The sequence below is a fragment of the Pituophis catenifer genome, unplaced genomic scaffold, assembly GCF_029215685.1.
Source record: "Pituophis catenifer annectens isolate HBS135680 unplaced genomic scaffold, rPitCat1.0.hap2 SCAF_2, whole genome shotgun sequence".
NCBI classification, from domain to species: Eukaryota; Metazoa; Chordata; class Lepidosauria; order Squamata; family Colubridae; genus Pituophis; species Pituophis catenifer.
In genome coordinates, this window is record NW_027256882.1 from 208,969,345 (window position 1) to 208,986,858 (window position 17,514).

General features: G+C 39.3%; 1 protein-coding gene across 4 annotated transcripts in view; it reads left to right on the plus strand.

Moving 5' to 3' along the window:
- Positions 1 to 17,514, plus strand: part of PALM2AKAP2 (PALM2 and AKAP2 fusion) — a 253,616-nt gene that overhangs the window by 168,248 nt on the left and 67,854 nt on the right. Inside the window, exon 1 of one of the 4 annotated variants that reach the window (XM_070938553.1) lies at positions 5,992 to 6,085. The exons of the other annotated variants lie outside the window; for them this stretch is intronic. The gene's annotated coding sequence lies outside the window, so the exon portion shown is untranslated. Of the gene's footprint in view, positions 1 to 5,991; positions 6,086 to 17,514 lie in introns of those variants that run through there. 4 annotated transcript variants of the gene reach the window in all.

The following is a 17,514-nucleotide window of genomic DNA, read 5'->3' on the forward strand; positions in this document are numbered from 1 at the left end:
TTCTGTTCTTGCTTATACTGAAGTTCATTTGCCATTTTTGTAAACCATCCATGTAATATGGATGGCAGATAGAATTCAATATAATTGAGTTCAAAACCATGTAGGAGGAAACCCACAGGATAGAGCTGCCTTTGACTTGATAACTTTAAAGAAGAAACATGAATGCTTTGGCTTAACAAAATATCAGCAACAGAGGAAAGGGGCCAGATCTTGGTCACTCCTATTATTATAAACACCAGCTGCTCTTTTGCCTCCAGTGGCTTCTAGAGGGACCAGCTGCCCAACGGAGGCACCTGGCAGAAAGGATACCACCTGTTCACCCATTTTGGAAAGGGCTGTTTCTTTTTCCTTATAGTTTGGGGACACATGGATTTGTAACAAGTGGAATTGTTATTATCCTTACTTATTCTTACAAGGCAGAGACAAGCAACATAAAGTGGAAATAAATAGGCAAGTTGTATGATTAAAAGCCCTTCATTGTGTTCTGTATCACTCGCTAGTTGTACTACTTTGGCCTACAGGTAGAAGATACTGTAGTATGTGTATATTCCCCTCTTTATATATGTTTTTTTAACCCATACACATGAAAATAAATCCACTAGAAGAAATACAAATCTAGAGTTTTTATTGATCTGCTAATTATGGATTAAAAAGAAAGGTATTTTTAAAAAAGGACAAGGGGTCACTGGAAAAATGTGAAGTCCTTTACCAATACTCTAGAACAGTTTAATTTTCTTTGTAAAATTGCTACTCTATGCATACTTCTTTTCAACTAAACCTAGCAGGATTACCTTTAGGACAGCACGATAAATATTATGGGTGGCAAGTAAACATTCCCTATAGAAAACCCAAAAGTTTCTACAGAACCTATTTAGCCTACTTATAGAATTAGTTTGTTCTTTCTTTATTACCATATCTATAGTCTGCCTCTAATATTGTATATTACTGCATTATAATGTAAATGTGAATTGTGAACTTCACATTTTCTTTAGCTCTACTGTGTGACAGATTCATTAGAATTTCATGGAGCACACAAAGAATGAATGACTAATATATTTCTGCAAATCCTAGTGTTCCTTTTTGCAAATTCCCAGCTGAGAACTATTTCAGAAGAAAAGACTAAAAGGAGGGAAAACTTCCATTTTCCATTGCAAGTTAATAAATGAAACCATCTAGATTAAAAAGCATCCATTCTCCTTGAGTAATAAAAGTTTAAAGAAGTAGTTTATTAATGTAGTTGTTTTCCTGGATCAGTCAGGTTCAGATATATGAAGAAGCTCACAGTATAATATAAATATAAAGGAACTGGCATGCTCCTTGGATTCAAAACAGCTGGCATTTCTGCATATGAAATTTCACTAACTGACATATAGCTGTATTATTCTATAACTTTCATTAATTGACTAATCATAAAGGAAGCATGTTAGCTATAGTAACCAGCACTGTGTTTGCATATGATCCCCTGAGGTTTAACACTGGGTGGGCTGTAATGAAGGTTTAATTATTTCATTTTTGGTTAGACACCTTTAAGTTATATGAAAGTTATATAGTTGTCAGGTTTCTAATATGACAGCTATTTTGAATTTGAAAGACCACAGAAAACTTAACATCTCATTAAACAGCCATGCAGGTAAAGGTTGGCTCCATGCACACTAATTAACGTTTGTACCAGGCATATCATGTGAACAGGGTCTGTATCACATTTCTATCAAACGTCTGGTAATAAATCTGGATTGGAAGCAGTTAATCCAAAGAGCAAGCCTGTCAAAGCTCTGGCTAGTAAAATTTATTAAGAAGAGGGTTAAATCAGGAAAAGCAATAGGAAGCTCTAATCTAAATCTCGATTATAAAAGCAATTTTCTGGTTTGTGCCACTAGTTAGCTCAATGTAGCTTCATGTATCAGCAAGAGAACCTAAGCCCAAGCCTTAATGTCTTTGCTTTTGGCAAGTCATAGCTTATTTAATAAACCATGACTAAATGAGTCATGATTTGACATAATCAGTCGGAAACCAGTCAAAATGTTTATATCTCAGCATCTCGGTGTTTGCCTTCTAACTTGGGGGTACATGTTCTTTGGATATGAATCTGTAGTAAAGAGATTGTCAATCATTGCATTGATTTAAGGCTAGTTGAAGCAGTCTTTTCCTTGTGTTTTAGCCACTTTAGTATCTGAAAGCAGGAGGTATGACACTAAAAACCTAACAGGTGCTTCAGACCACTTTTGTTGCACTATTGCGGTTATTTTAAAATGCGAGTTACAGTACAGGCAACGTACAGGTTGTATTAATATGTAACGCTTGATTTCCTTGGTGGTTTATTAATAGTTTCCCATCTAATTAGTATTAATTGAATGCATCCTAAGTATAGGAAATAGGAAAATTGGAACACCAAAATGTTATGCTGTATGCACCAAAAATAGCCTTATCCATATATTAATGGAAAGAGAAGTAACTCTATTAAATTTGCAACAGTTAAGCAGCTCCCTTTTAATATTCATCTATGTAATTAAGCTGCTGTTCCTGGTTTTAAAAAAGAGTACTATTCTATAACATGCAAAGATTCCTTCCAGTTGGCCTCAGTTCCTCTGACCTCCTTGACCCATCCACACAGTTTTTTGGCAACAATATAAAAGTGGTTTGCACTGCTTCTCTCTGGATTGTTCTTTTTTTAATTCTCAGTCTGCTCTATTGCATTAGTTTTCCTTGGATGTCTAAGCAGGCCTGATCTTGTTTAACTTTCAAATCCAGAAAAGGATAGCCAGATGCTGCCACATATGGAGACATTGCATTAACAAAAGTTATGTTACATTCAGCGTAATGGTCTTTTATACATTTGTCATCTATAAACTTCAGTGAATGGGTTTAACAATAAGGAGTACAAAAGTCTGAATGCAATCTATTGCAATCTTTTATTGCAATTTTCTGCAATAAAAGGATAAGAATCCCTTTGATCAATGATGGGATTCCAAACAAGAACTTAAAATTTCAGACCCAGAGTTCTCCATATAAATGTTTAGGACAGGGTCAGAGATTAATGCAATTAAGCTTGAAATGAGGGCATTTGCAATAACAATTTTGTAATTTCTTCATTTTAACAACACATGAGAATCCCATTACTAAAGGACATGTAAAACCCAACTCAGAATTATCACTTGCAGAAGAAAAATTGGACACAATGACTCCTGTGATTGCCATTGAGGAATATTAGGGCAATGTCTCAATATAGCCTACAAAATAAAATTAGCTGTGAACTAAAATATTTTGAGAACGTTCTTAGGAAAATTGTTTTGGTATGAAGAGATTCATATGAGTCACTTCAATCCATGTGCAATAAAGACTAAAAGCAGAGTTAATGACTTGGAAGGACTTGAAAAGATTTAATCAACTTCTTGTTGTTTTGTCTGAGTGTTTTTGTGGTCAGAATACCCTTCACTATCATATTTTCATTTTTTTTTCTAGAGAATGGCAGTTTTGCAATAGTCTCTTCCCACTCCCTGAAATATTTGTAACCCAAATTCTTCTCTTTTGACTCAATACTGCTTATACCAAACTAGGATAAAGACTGAATACTGTATGTCTATCAGTCAGATGTTCTCAATAATGACACCCACACAGAGCTAATGCCTCTCAAGGCTTCCCTTCCTATCTTATAAAGAATTCGGCTGGAGGGTAAGAAACTTTTTCCTCCTTTCATTTTAAAGTATTTCCAGATTGATCAAGATTGTTGGTTTAAAGGAGCTAAGTTTTTTATTGATCAACTTGCATTATTGTTATTATAGATATGTTGGGATTAATGCTCCTAAAACTGATAATAGATATGTGAGGCAGGATGTCCATGACGCATAATCCATTGGGAAGTTTTCCTAGCAAGAGCTCTTACAATCAAACCAGATTCACTCTGATATGTCAAAGTTCAGTTCTGATTCTTCCTCAGCTCCCATTCATTTCAATTGCATCATTTAATTAAATAAATAGAAGTGCCATTGGATTGTTCATGTTCAATAGCAAAATATTCTGGGCTGGCCCAACAGTGAGGTTCAGGAATAGCCTTCCAATCTGGTGACCTTAGATTGGTTAGTCTATAACTGCAGTAACAACTGAGCTGGCAATATATGAACTTTACTAAAACATTCCTTGTAATAGCTGGGGGGGAAACCAATTAAAAATAAAGTTGTCCCTTAAGACATAAGCATGACCTTATATTGTATACTAATTCCTGTTTTCTCTGTCCCATTTGTGGTTTTTAAAGTAATCTATCATCTATCTATCTATCTATCTATCTATCTATCTATCTATCTATCTATCTATCTATCTATCACAGTTCTAGGCTGCATAAACAGAGGGATATAATCAATATCATGTGAAAATACCACTTTATAATGTCTTAGTAAGGCCGCAGTTGGAATACTGCATCCAGTTTTGGTCATCACGATGTAAAAAAGATATTGAGACTCTAGAAAGAGTGCAGAGAAGAGCAACAAAGATGATTATGGGACTGGAGGCTAAAACATATGAAGAATGGCTGCAGGAGCTGGGTATGTCTAGGTTAATGAAAACAAGGACTAGGGGTGACCTGATAACAGTGTTCCAATATCTCAGGGGCTGCCACAAAGAAGAGGGAGTCAAGTTATTCTCCAAAGCACCTGAAGGCAGGACAAGAAGCAATGGGTGGAAACTAATCAAGGAGAGAAGCAACCTAGAACTAAGGAGAAATTTCCTGACAGTTGGAACAATTAATCAGTGGAACAACTTGCCTCCAGAAGTTGTGAATGCTCCAACACTGGAAATTTTTAAGAAGATATTGGATAACCATTTGTTTGAAGTGGTATAAGGTTTCCTGCCTAAGCAGGGGGTTAGACTAGATGACCTCCAAAGTCCCTTCCAACTCTGTTATTGTTCTTTCTTTCTTTCTTTCTTTCTTTCTTTCTTTCTTTCTTTCTTTCTTTCTTCTATCATCTATCTATCATCTATATCTATTGTCTATTGTCTGTCTGTCTATCTATCTATCTATCTATCTATCTATCTATCTATCTATCTATCTATCTATCTATCTATCTATCTTGCTTCAAAAGACAAAACTTAAACACGAAATTGTAGCTGAATAGTCCTACATAATTTAGCTTTTTCCAAGCTGGAGATTTCCAAAGGCTTTGAAATGCAACTTCTGTCATTCTCTGCCAGGGTAAACTGATGTGCTGAGGAGGCTGGGAATGATGGGATTTCCCTACATTTCTTGTGGGCAGAAGGTGGACCCATATGTTTCTTTGAAAACACCTCCCAGTATTTATTAGGGTGACCTCTCTCCCCAGAAGAAAGGTGAGCGCTGTTTAACAATCCCGTCAGCTAAATCCCATCGAGTCAAAGGAACCAGTCAATGGGGCTAGGATGAAACCTGGGCCACCAAGGGCCCTTTTTTTGTGCCCGTTCCCCTACTAGGGCGGGCCAAGCAGCCGCTCTTTTAGCGGCTCTGGAATGGTGTTAAGGTAACCCGAAGAGGCAGCCTCTTTTCAACTCCCCCGCCCCCTTTTTAAACGCGTCCTGCCGGGCGGCGACAGGGACGCGGACAGCAAAAACGGCGCCCCGTTCCTCTCCGTTTATTTTATTTTGTGTTCAATCGGTAGCAAGAGGCGCGAGCCTTCTGGGGCGGCAGGAAAAGGAGCCGAGGAGCGGCAGCAACGTCGCAAGCGAGCCGAAAAGGGGGGAAAAAAAGAAAAGCAAAAAAAAAAAAAATTAAAATAAAATAAAAGCAAGCTTTCCAGCCGGCTTTCGGTGTGGCGCGTCAATCCCGACCCACCGCCTCCTTCCCCTCGCAGACAGGGGTGAACTGCCGCGCTGCACCACCACTTCCCAAAACAGATTTCCAGACTTGGAAGCAGCCCGCCACGAAAGGAGGAGGAGAAGGAGGAGGAGGAAGCGAAGGCGAGCGCCGGCTGCTCCTGCTGCTGTTTCGCGCTCTCCGCCCCCTTCCCGCGCCTTGACGCAGAGCTAGAGAGAGCGGAGAAAGGAACCGCGCCGTCCGGCTGAGAACCCAAAGGGGAAAGCGGGAGAGTGGCGGCGGCTGGAGAAACCAAAGGCGGAGACCGAGGTAGCTAATCTTCTCCCCCTCCCCTCACACACACACACACACACACACACAAACAACTCCACTCCCCCCTCCCCTTCCTTACTCCAACCTTGGCGCCAAGGGCACCGTTTCTCTCTTCCTTTATAGGGCGGGCTATAGTTGCGGGGCGAGAGGGGGCGTTTGTCCCGCACCGTTGCCCCCATCTTCTAATGCGGGGCGGCGGCAGGCGCTGTTCTTGTGTGTGTGTTTGTGTGTCGCGGGTGCGAGAGCGCTGCTTTGCCGAGAAAGAAAGAGAGGGAAGTCGCCGCTGGGGGATAGTGGGGGGGAAGCAGAGGGCTGTTCTCCCACATCTGCTTTTTAAGGCCGTCCCTTCCCTCCTTCCTTCGCAGCTTTACGTCAAAAGGAAAAGCGTTTCGGAGTGGGCTTCTTTTCTTGGGGGAGGGGGGTGGGGAGCTGCTCGAGGCGTGTTTCGGAGTGCCTCAAAGAAGGGGGTGTTTTATCCGCCGGTCCCGATTGCAAGCGCGCCGCAGGATCTTTTCCCTGCCCGGTTGTGTGCCCAGCCTGTCTGATTATAACGTGTGTATTTGAATGCGGTCATTCTATGTAGACCTACTCGGAAGGAACTCCCTCCGCTTTCGGGTCCAGTCAGTGGGGCTGATTTCCGAGGAATTGTGTGGAGGGTTGTAGCTTAAAAAACAAAACAAGGCTGGCTTTGCGTGCCCAAGAATCCAAGACGCTTTGCTTGGAGTAATCGCCACCCAAAAAAAAAAATGCATGGCCCTAAGCTTTGCCTGTGATAAGGAAAGTAAAGGGGCCATGTTACTTGGCTGGATGATGTAAAGGTAAATGGAATACAAAACAGCAAACCGGTATAAATATTAGGAACAGGCTCTCCCCCTCCTACCCTGCGTTAACCTTGAATGCCTGCAAAAGTGGCTTTAAACTGCGTGTGGGAGCCTTCTAGTGGGCTTTTTGCGGAGGATTTAGGCTCAGATGTGGGGTGGGGAGATCGGTAGAGATAATTCGGTGTTAGATGGGACTGTAAAGCTGTGAATCAAACAAGTGTAAAGATGTGGCTAATCCACTGTATTAGTAAATACAGCCTTTTCCAGTAAATGCGGATTTGCCTAGTTCATACAGAATGGCCCATAATGGAAGGCTGTGTGTGCGTGTGTGTTTTGGAGTCTTAGGAAGGTGAGCGAATGGTAGAATTTTGATATGAGAAGCAAAGAGCGAAAATTGAATTGGTCTTCAGCCTTAGACTTTGGAAGAGAGAACGCTGCAGGAATATCAAAAGAGTTGTAAGCGCAATAGGTCATCTCTCTGCATGTGAAGGAGAAAGCGAAATGAAGGACAGAAACAGAAAGAAGGAACCATTTCCTTCTGATATTTGAACCGATACTAGTATATTTGGGTGAGAAAATATGAATAAGTTCATAATAAGTTATGCAGGGATTAAAATGGAAAGGTATTATTAAACATTGGAAAGTTATTTTTCCAGGGTTTTTTTATCTTGCATGGTTACATGGTTTTCATTTCTTAACATCATCATTTCTTATTTCTTTTCTTTAAGCAAAATATAACACACAACCCCTGTTCTTCCAGTACAACCCTGTTAAATATTGTTAACAGGGTTCAAATTGTTAAGAAAGTCAGTTTTCCTTTTATATTCATTTCAAAAAGATAGAAAAAATTGCAGGTGAGACTTGTTACATATGGGTACCTGCATCCTACATTGAGGGTAATTCTTGAGAATGGAGAAGCAGAAGATACATTACATCTTCTCTTCTCAGGTTTTGCTTTTTAGAAATTGTCTTTTTCCCCAAACAGTATTTTCCATACGCAAATATTTCAAACCCTTAGAAGGGGGGAACCAATAGGAAGGTCATCTGAAGCCTAGAAATGGGAGAGAGGAAGGGAGAAAGATGATGGATGTACCCAATTTTTTACTCTGAACCATTGCTTCATTAAGGAAACAAACAGGGCTTTCATTTCACAGCATAGTTATCAAGCCTTTTTCTCAATATGTTTTGTTCTTGGGTTTTAGAAAGCATATTAACTGCCGACCAAATGGGAAGCCTCACAGATATCTCCAAATTCTATTGTTTGAATGCATATCTGGCAAATCCAAAAATGATTTTATTATAACTTTCATATATTTCTGTACAACAAACTCTACCAGACTTTGAAAATTCTTGTTGCTAACAAATTCAGCTTTACAAAAATGTAAAGCTTTTCATTTTTGCTTTGTTGCCATTGAATTCTGCCATGTAATATGTGTACTTCTTACGGGTGGTCCTTGACTTAGAACCATTCATTTAGCGACTGTTCGAAGTTGCAACAACACTGAAAAAAGTGACTGGTCCTTTCACTTACCACCATCACAGCATCTCCATAGTCACATGATCAAAATTTGGATCTTAAGCAACCACCGTGTGTTTATCATGGTTGCAGCATCCTAGGGTCAGGTGGACACAGTTTTGTGACCACCTCAGCCAGCTTCCAAAAAGCAAATTCAATGAGGAAACCCAGATTTGCTTTAAATGAGTGTGTGATTCACTTAATAACCAAGGCAAAAAAAAGTCACAAAATTGGGCACGACTCACTTAACAATCGCCTTGCTTAGCAATGAAAATTCTGACCCTATTTGTTGGGTCAGTAAATCGAGAATTATCTGTAAACCTCTTCAGGTCACATATGTGGGTAGAGTATTGTAAGTGTAATAATTCACAAAAATCAAAAGTGTCAACTTTGTAACCTCAGGGAATTGAGTTAAGAAATTTAAATAGGTGCTTAAATTTTGCGGTATGAGTGTTGGAGAGAGTGAAATATATTCACAGTGGTCATGCGCTGATATCTGACTGGCATTGTATACAAATAATTTCTAAATGAGTTGTAGATGCTTTTTTTAAAGATACTCCCTATCAGAACAAGATACCAAGGGTATCAATGGTTTTTTTTAATGATACACTTAATTGAATAATTGTACTTCCAGAAGTTTAGGCAGAAACGGCTTCATAGTGAGAAGGGAATGAATGGATATATAAAAGATTGTTCAATGGTAGGATAAGAGATTGTTGCCTCTATATTGGAAAATTTATTTAGCGTTTGACATTGTGATTCAATACAATCAGGACTCTAGCATTATCTCAGTGCTTGGTCATATGGGTTGGTATTCATCCCTGGTGAATGTTCTACAGAGGCTTTTCTGTGCTGTTTATTTCACTTTCACACTGTATTGTACTGACTATACAATGCTAATTCTACAGAAGCATTTGCTTTGTTGCTCAGCGAATCTGTTTGGGGGCAGCGGCATAATCTTCAAAATGTTAAATTGGTCTCGTAAAACTAAATTGCTGCTGCATTGATGATGTCATTCTATAACATACCCTGAAAGCAAGTCAGCGTATTATAATTTTTTGCACTTTCTCAGGATTTTATTGAATTTTGATATTCAGAAAAATAGTATAAACTTAGGACAATATTTTATGACAGTAGTTAGGATGCCTTTAGCCAAAGAAAGAAAAAAATTGAGAAAACAGCACAGTTTACCATAAATGTGTCCTTTCTTTCAACACTCTTAGATTTTTCACATTCCTTATTATAAATAAGAAGCTGTTATTATTTTCGGAGACATGAATAAATTATTTATGTAATAAACCTGACAGGCAATTTACTACTTGCACTCAAAGTTATCAAACTGGGTGTTAACTGTACTGTTGAGGCTGTAGAGAGAATTAAACTTCAGGGGGTTATCCTGCTTATTTTATCCTGAAAAAAATATTATTTATTTCATTATTATTTATTTAGGATTCTTTTCTAGGCTGCCCGACTCAAAAAATAAATAAATACTGGACTGGTTACAATATTTAAAATATAGTTTTAAAAATGTGATTAGTAAACCATAACAAACCTAAATCTTATTGAAAACATTACTTTGTTTTTATTTATAATGTATATTTTTTTTTAAAAAAAGCAGAAGTTGCAATAAAATGTAATGCATGGGACAAATACTATAAACCTCTATCTATCTATCTATCTATCTATCTATCTATCTATCTATCTATCTATCTATCTATTTATCTATCTATCTAATTTATTCACCATCCATCTCACCTGAGTGAATCTGTGTACCTTACAACAAAAAACATACAGTGGTGTAAAAAACATAATTCATAATTTAAAAAGAGAGTTTAAAACAGAATTAAAGCAAAGTTAAAAATTAACACGTTAGAGGCTAAAGAAGTGGAGGGAGCACCCTCAAGCCACCAATCATCCCCAGGATTGCATTTCATTCCTAGACCCGCATGCCATTGGAAGGCCAGAAGAGGGGGGGCTACCACATCTCTGGGGATATGATGTTACAAAGGGGCAGGGGCAATGTCAGAGAAAGCTCTTCCTAGATTATACCGGTCAAAATTCTTTAACTGGTGGGATCCACAGCATATCTCTCCTTCTTGGCTGGGTGGGATGGATTGATGTAATTGGGAGAAGACAGTTCCTTAGGTAACCTGCTCCCGTGCCAGGAAGGATAATGATTTTAAAAGCCTGTTTGAATGAAAATGGCTTCATGTGACTCTCTGAAACATTGATATTGGAAAAATTGAAAGGGAACAGGTAAGGCAATCCTCTTCTACTTTAGTAGCTACTTTTGCTTAAGTGGTAATGGGAAAACCCAAAGCAGGGCCTATGAGAAGGCCAATTAATATGAACAAAGGTAATCCTTGTAGAATTTTAGGATACTTTTAGGGTTTTTAGGACATTTTTCCTCCCATCTAGGTTAGACTTTGTTTCCCCTTAATCTTCAGTTAGTATAATCATTGGTTGATTTAGTGTTTTCAAAGAGAGAACCATGACTTTGATCTGTATTCACCAATAGAGTGGGAATCAATATAGTTCTGGTGAGATATGACCCATATGCCAGTTTTGATTAATTTTGGTCAGCAAGGCCGAAATTTATCTTCACTTGACAGTGGTGCTTAGCCCAGCCTGTCTCACATAGTAATTGAAGAAGATCTCAGCATATATCGTTTTGAGCTTCTAGATGTAATCCAGGTTATAAATGTAACAATAAATATTACTGGCTGATCAGAAAGCATCATTGGCAAATAGAACTGAATATTTTAGAATGACTGATCGTGTAGCATTGTTGATATTTTCCTCTTGTGGATGGATAAATGTAAATTCCATAGAACCTGGTAGGACTTTCTTCTGAGTAAACATAGTAAGATCTGGCTCCAATATTTTTGCTTTGTAATTCCTATTGCAACAATGTGACTATAACTATAATGATGTATCAAATTATGCCAATTTCTTATATTGTTCTCATGAAGAAAGAAATATATCACAATTAAGAAAGTATTCCGTTTCCATATTTTACACTTCCTAATTTGCTGCTGAAGTATTTTTTTAAAAAATTCCAAAAGAAGCAGGTGTAAAATAATGGCTCAGGACAGAACCAGTGATATTATGCAAGCTTTGAGCTCTATGCTAGAATGACCTGCACTTAAACCTGCAAATCTATAATTGAATGAGGTAAGATTAGGGTTCTAATAGTCTGAAAGAAAAAGCAGAGTTTTCTTTACGGTATCTAATTAGAAAACCTGTGATCCATTGGGTCATCATTTCAGAGATCTTTCCTTACCAAAATAGAGAAAAATGACCACAGATAGACAAAAGAGTGCTAGGAACAGGAGTGACTTCTGATTTCCTAGCCAGCTTCCCCATTGACTTTTCTTATGGGAATCTGGCAGGGAACATTGGAAATGACACTCATAGCTGTAGCAGTGAAGTAGCAATAACTTTACCAAATGTCAGTCCTACTGGAGTCATGGGCCCTGGAGTTTAAATGGATTATGTGGGTATCCCAGTTGAGGTATGTTGATTGAAAAATTGTTGCCCTGTCATGTGCCCAAACGAGCACTACTGCATATGTTAATGGGGGAAGGTCTCCTTCACTATAAACAACAAACAAATATGGAAACAAAACAGTAAAATTAGAGGGATGGTGAGGAACAACATAAAACATTATTTTTATGTTTTTAAAATTCATTTGAATACACAGGACTTAGCTGAAAATACATTTCTCTTACTGTAGGTTTAGCTTTGTGCTATATTTTAAGCATCTTTCTGATTGTTCTTTTAAACCAGTCAGGTACTTTTAAGAAAATTAACCACATATATGGCTTGGCATATTAAATAGCAGGTATAAGCTCTACAAGTTCATAGGCTTCAGCAAGTATGAACTATTTCACTTTCAAGCATGTAATTTTGAATGCAATTGAAGATAAAATTAGTATGTCTTGATTATGGCTTCCTTCTGGTATATGGTACTGGGGTGGGGGTAAGGTGAACTGATAGAAAGTGTTGAGTACTATGTGAAGATAAACAGGACTACCACAGAAATACAAATCAAGGAATCTGAACCAACTAGCTTACATGGATAGAAAGGATAAGAAAGGATGGCATGATAATTTATACTGAGAAGAAAGAATACAGAAAACTTCATATGTTCTAAAGTTGCTTAAGAGTAAATAATCTGCAGTCTCCTTGATTTCTGTAGCCACTTATGCAAGTTACAAAGCAAGAATCACTTGTGTTTCTCCAAGAACCTAAGGGGTAGAAAGAGAAGAACAAAGGGGAAAAAATGAGAGAGAAAGAGAGAGTGGGGGGGGGATAGTAAAAATCTTAATGTTGGTTCTGAACTTGACATGCTGTTCCTGATCATTCCTTCATAGAACCTGGCATCAGAGTTTAAGCTAAGTTTACAAAACAGCTTTAGTCATACTGTACAATCTTGGATGTAATTGAAATAGAATAGAATAGAATAGAATAGAATAGAATAGAATAGAATAGAATAGAGGAGAGGAGAGGAGAGGAGAGGAGAGGAGAGGAGAGGAGAGGAGAAGAGAAGAGAAGAGAAGAGAAGAGAAGAGAAGAGAAGAGAAGAGAAGAGAAGAGAAGAGAAGAGAAGAGAAGAGAAGAGAAGAGAAGAGAACAACAGAACAGAACAGATCAACAAAGTTGGAAGGGACCATGGAGGTCATCTAGTCTAACCCCCTGCTTAGGCAGGAAACCTTATACCACTTCAAACAAATGGTTATCCAATATCTTCTTAAAAATTTCCAGTGTTGGAGCATTCACAACTTCTGGAGGCAAGTTGTTCCACTGATTAATTGTTCTGTCAGGAAATTCCTCCTTAGTTCTAGGTTGCTTCTCTCCTTGATTAGTTTCCATCCATTGCTTTTTGTCCTGCCTTCAGGTGCGTTGGAGAATAGCTTGACTCCCTCTTCTTTGTGGCAGCCCCTTAGATATTGGAAAACTGCTATCATGTCACCCCTAGTTCTTTTTTTCATTAACCTAGACCAATGATGGCTAACCTTTTCCAGACCAAGTGCCCAAAGTGGGCATGTGTGCTCATGTGCATGCACGTGCCCGAACTCCCAAAATGCAATGCATGTGCTGGCCCCGTGTGTGCACATGGCCCCCTGCATGTGCCCTGCCCCCCTGCGCATGCGCACGTGCCCCCCGCACGCCCCAATCTTCACCCAAGTACCAATCAAAGAAGCCTTGACAGTTATCCAAAACAAATATAACCCCCCCAAGCACATCTTAGATCTGACCAACCACTGCCTATCCAACACATACTTCATCTATAATGGACAGAAATACAAACAAACAGAAGGAGCACCCATGGGATCACCCCTCTCACCTGTCATTGCCAACCTCTATATGGAATACTTTGAAACCCAAGCTCTAGAAAAATCCGATCACAAACCCAAACTCTGGCTCAGATATGTGGACGACACCTTCATAATCTGGCCACATGGGAAAGAAAAACTGGACAACTTCCTCACACACCTCAACAGCCTACACCCCAAAATACAGTTCACCATGGAAACAGAAGTGAACAACCAACTTCCCTTCCTGGATGTCTTAGTCTACAGAAAATCCAATGGCTCCCTAGGACACACTATATACCAGAAGAAAACACACACAAACCGCTATCTGCACGCACTCTCACACCACCACCCTGCCCAGATCAACTCTGTAGCCAAGACACTCATTTCCAGAACAAAACGCTTAGCTGACGAACAACACCTAAAAACCGAACTACACACCCTCACTAACGTACTCACATCCAATGGATTCCAAAGAAATAAGATCACCAACCTAATCCAAAAAGAAACCCCCACTAAAATCCAAGACAGAGAACAAGAAAACGGCAAAGCCCTCCTCCCATACATAAAAGGCACCACAGACAGAATAAGCAAAATCCTCCACAAACATAACATCAAGACAGCATTCTGCACAAACCGAAAAATATCCACCATTCTAAGGAACCCCAAAGACAAAATTGAGTTAGAAAATCAAGGAGTATATGAAATCCCATGCACCGCCTGCCCCACCACATACATCGGACAAACCAACAGACGAATAAGTGCACGCATAGAAGAACACAAGAACTCAGTCAGAAAAGAGGAACCAACTTCTTCCCTGGTCCAACACCTTAAAGCCACAGGACATGATATTGACTTTAAAAAGACCAGAACTATCGCCAAAACTGAACACTTTAACAACAGAATAATCAGAGAAGCCATTGAGATAGAAAAACGCCCACACAGCATGAACAAACGAGACGATACCTCCCGCCTACCAGCCATTTGGAAACCCGCCCTTATTGACAAACGAGTCCCTAACACGACGAATGACACCAGACCCACACTCACGAGTGCCACACCTGATGTCACCACCACACATCCACGCAGAAAGCAGACTCAAACCCACACTGATAATGAGCCACGACCAAGGACCAGAAGCCAGACCGCAGCTGCATCATTAGCCACTTTAAACCCCTCCAATCCATACATGAAGCAGACTGACACCCACCATGAAGAGCTCGCACGGCCACAAACACGAAGCCAAACAACAACAACGCAGCTCACCAGCTCAAATCCCCCTGCAACTCAGACTAAGCTGAGCACAACCAAGCCCCCACCCAAACAGAACACAACCCCAGCCAATCAGAGCACAGCCAAGCCCCTAACCAATCAGAACACACCTCCACCCAATCAGAACACAGCCAAGTTCCCACCCAATCAGCTCACACCTCCACTAGCAGTTAAAAGGAAGAGACAGCTGCGATCTCACATTGCTCCTGGAAGCACGAAGCCGAGAACACCAGCCTGAAGATGACGAATGAGACTTCGTCGAAACGTCGCCAAGACACTTCCAATTTTACGTGGGAGAAGACCCGAATAACCAAAGACCTATATATATATATATATATATATATATATATATATATATATATATATATATATATATATATATAATCTCTTTAGCCAGGTTCTTCCTACGTAAACCAAGATTTTTATGCAGTCCTAGTTCAGTGAAATCCCAATCCACTAGTTTCTAGGCTTTTTTTCCAGCAGCCAGCAAGCTCCCTGCTGCCCATTGTGAGACTAAGGAGACTAAGATAGATCTATTTCGGACTTATAAGCCGTCATCAGTTAGCCACACCTTCATCCCATGTATCCTCCCTGCAAAGGTACAGTATTTGTTTTCTTGGTTTACGTAGGAAGAACCTGGCTAAAGAGAAATACACATAAAGATCTATGAAAAGAAAAAGAAAAGAAAAGAAAAGAAATACTGTACCTTTACAGGGAGGTCCGAAAGAAAACATATATATATGAATGAATGAAATAGCCTTATGAAATAGTTTGTTCTTTACATACAGTAGTTTATACACTGCTCAAACAACTAAAGGGAACACGAAACTACTGTATGTAACGAACAAAGTATTTCATAAGGCTATTTCATTCATTCAGATCTCGAATGTCTTCTGCTTGTGTTTCCTTTATTTTTTTGAGCAGTGTGTGTATGTGTATATATATATATATATATATATGTGCAAGTCTTGGCGTATTCGGGTCTTTTCCCGTGTAAGATTGAGGGTATCTTGGCGACATTTCGACGAGGTCCCACTCGTCATCTTCAAGCTGGTGCCTTCGGCCTCGTGCCTGTGCTAGCAAACCGTGATTGGAACTGCCATCTCTCTATAAATACTGGTGGGGAGGTGTGGGGTGCTGGCTTTGTTGCTGTGAGTGGGTTGGTTGCCTGTGTTGTTACATCTTGATTGGTTGATGGAGTTGATGTTTGCAGATTAGTCGGCTGTTTCATAACATCCTGTGTGGGTGAGGTCCTTGATGTGTGCCCATTAGTCTTTTGTGTTGTAACGATGGGCACAGTCTCCCAATGGGCAGCAGAGTGCTTGCTGACTGCCAGAAAAAAAAAAGCCTAGAAACTAGTGAATTGTGATTTCACTGAACTAGGGCTGCATAAAAATCTTGGTTTACGTAGGAAGAACCTGGCTAAAGAGAAATACACATAAAGCCTACGAAAAGGAAAGAAAACACACACACACACACATACACATATTCCTATACATTCATATATAGGCACCAAACAGAGCAATGGAGGATATATTTTGTTACTACTGTTTCTATGCGTAATTTTTTGAGAGAGACACAGGAGCAGTAGGAGGGAAAGCGGTTCTAGAAACTACTACTTATAGGTGTTTGCTGTTGTAGAATATATAATTCTTAGTTTAATTTTCCTATGCATAAGACTCTTCTTTCATTAAACAGTTAAAAACATTCTAGAAAACAAATTAGTAAGAGAGGGGTAGTGTTGCTATAAGTCCCCAAAACAATAGTAAGTGTGCATTGTACAGCAATGTGTAAAAAAATCAAAGCTGTTTGGGAAGGTGAGAAGAAAGGAATTTCCTCCTCCACCCTTGCTGTTGCTAAATTGTAATCTAATATTGCTGGAAAGGCGGAAGGGAGGAGTTAATAGAGAGGTTGCACTTATCCTCAGAATGTACTTTGTGTGCTCATTCTGAAGGTCTTTAAGGCAACAGGTCTTACCAAAGTGTCACAGCTGATGGAAAAGCTATTTGAATGAAGGGAGGGGCATAGGGGACTAGGCCAGGGATTGAATAACTTGAGCATTTAGTGCTGTGAATTTTAGAGTCTTCCAAGCAATTTTGGAGTGTTTGGCCACTTATTTCATGGTTCAGTGCCAATTAAAATCGCAGTTCACTCATATGTCCATAAAAAGCTACATCTCAAAAGAGATACCAGAAGCATTGGTTCACCATATGGGGGAATAAAAATTAATGCAAATATGAAATCTCATGTGATTGTCCAAAATTTCATGTAATACTTCTGAATGATACCGTATGCTTTTAACTGGACATAGGAGCCCTCCGGCAACCAAAGCAGTAATCTCAAAATATAGTCAATACATTGATGTGGCTACGTTGACAAGTTTGGGAACCTAAGAGAAAAGTATTGTAAACATGAAAATATGAAGAGAAATTATTTCCTTATTGTTGCCAAGAAAAGTATGTAGACATACCCATTTGGTCACCAGACTCAAAGGCGTCT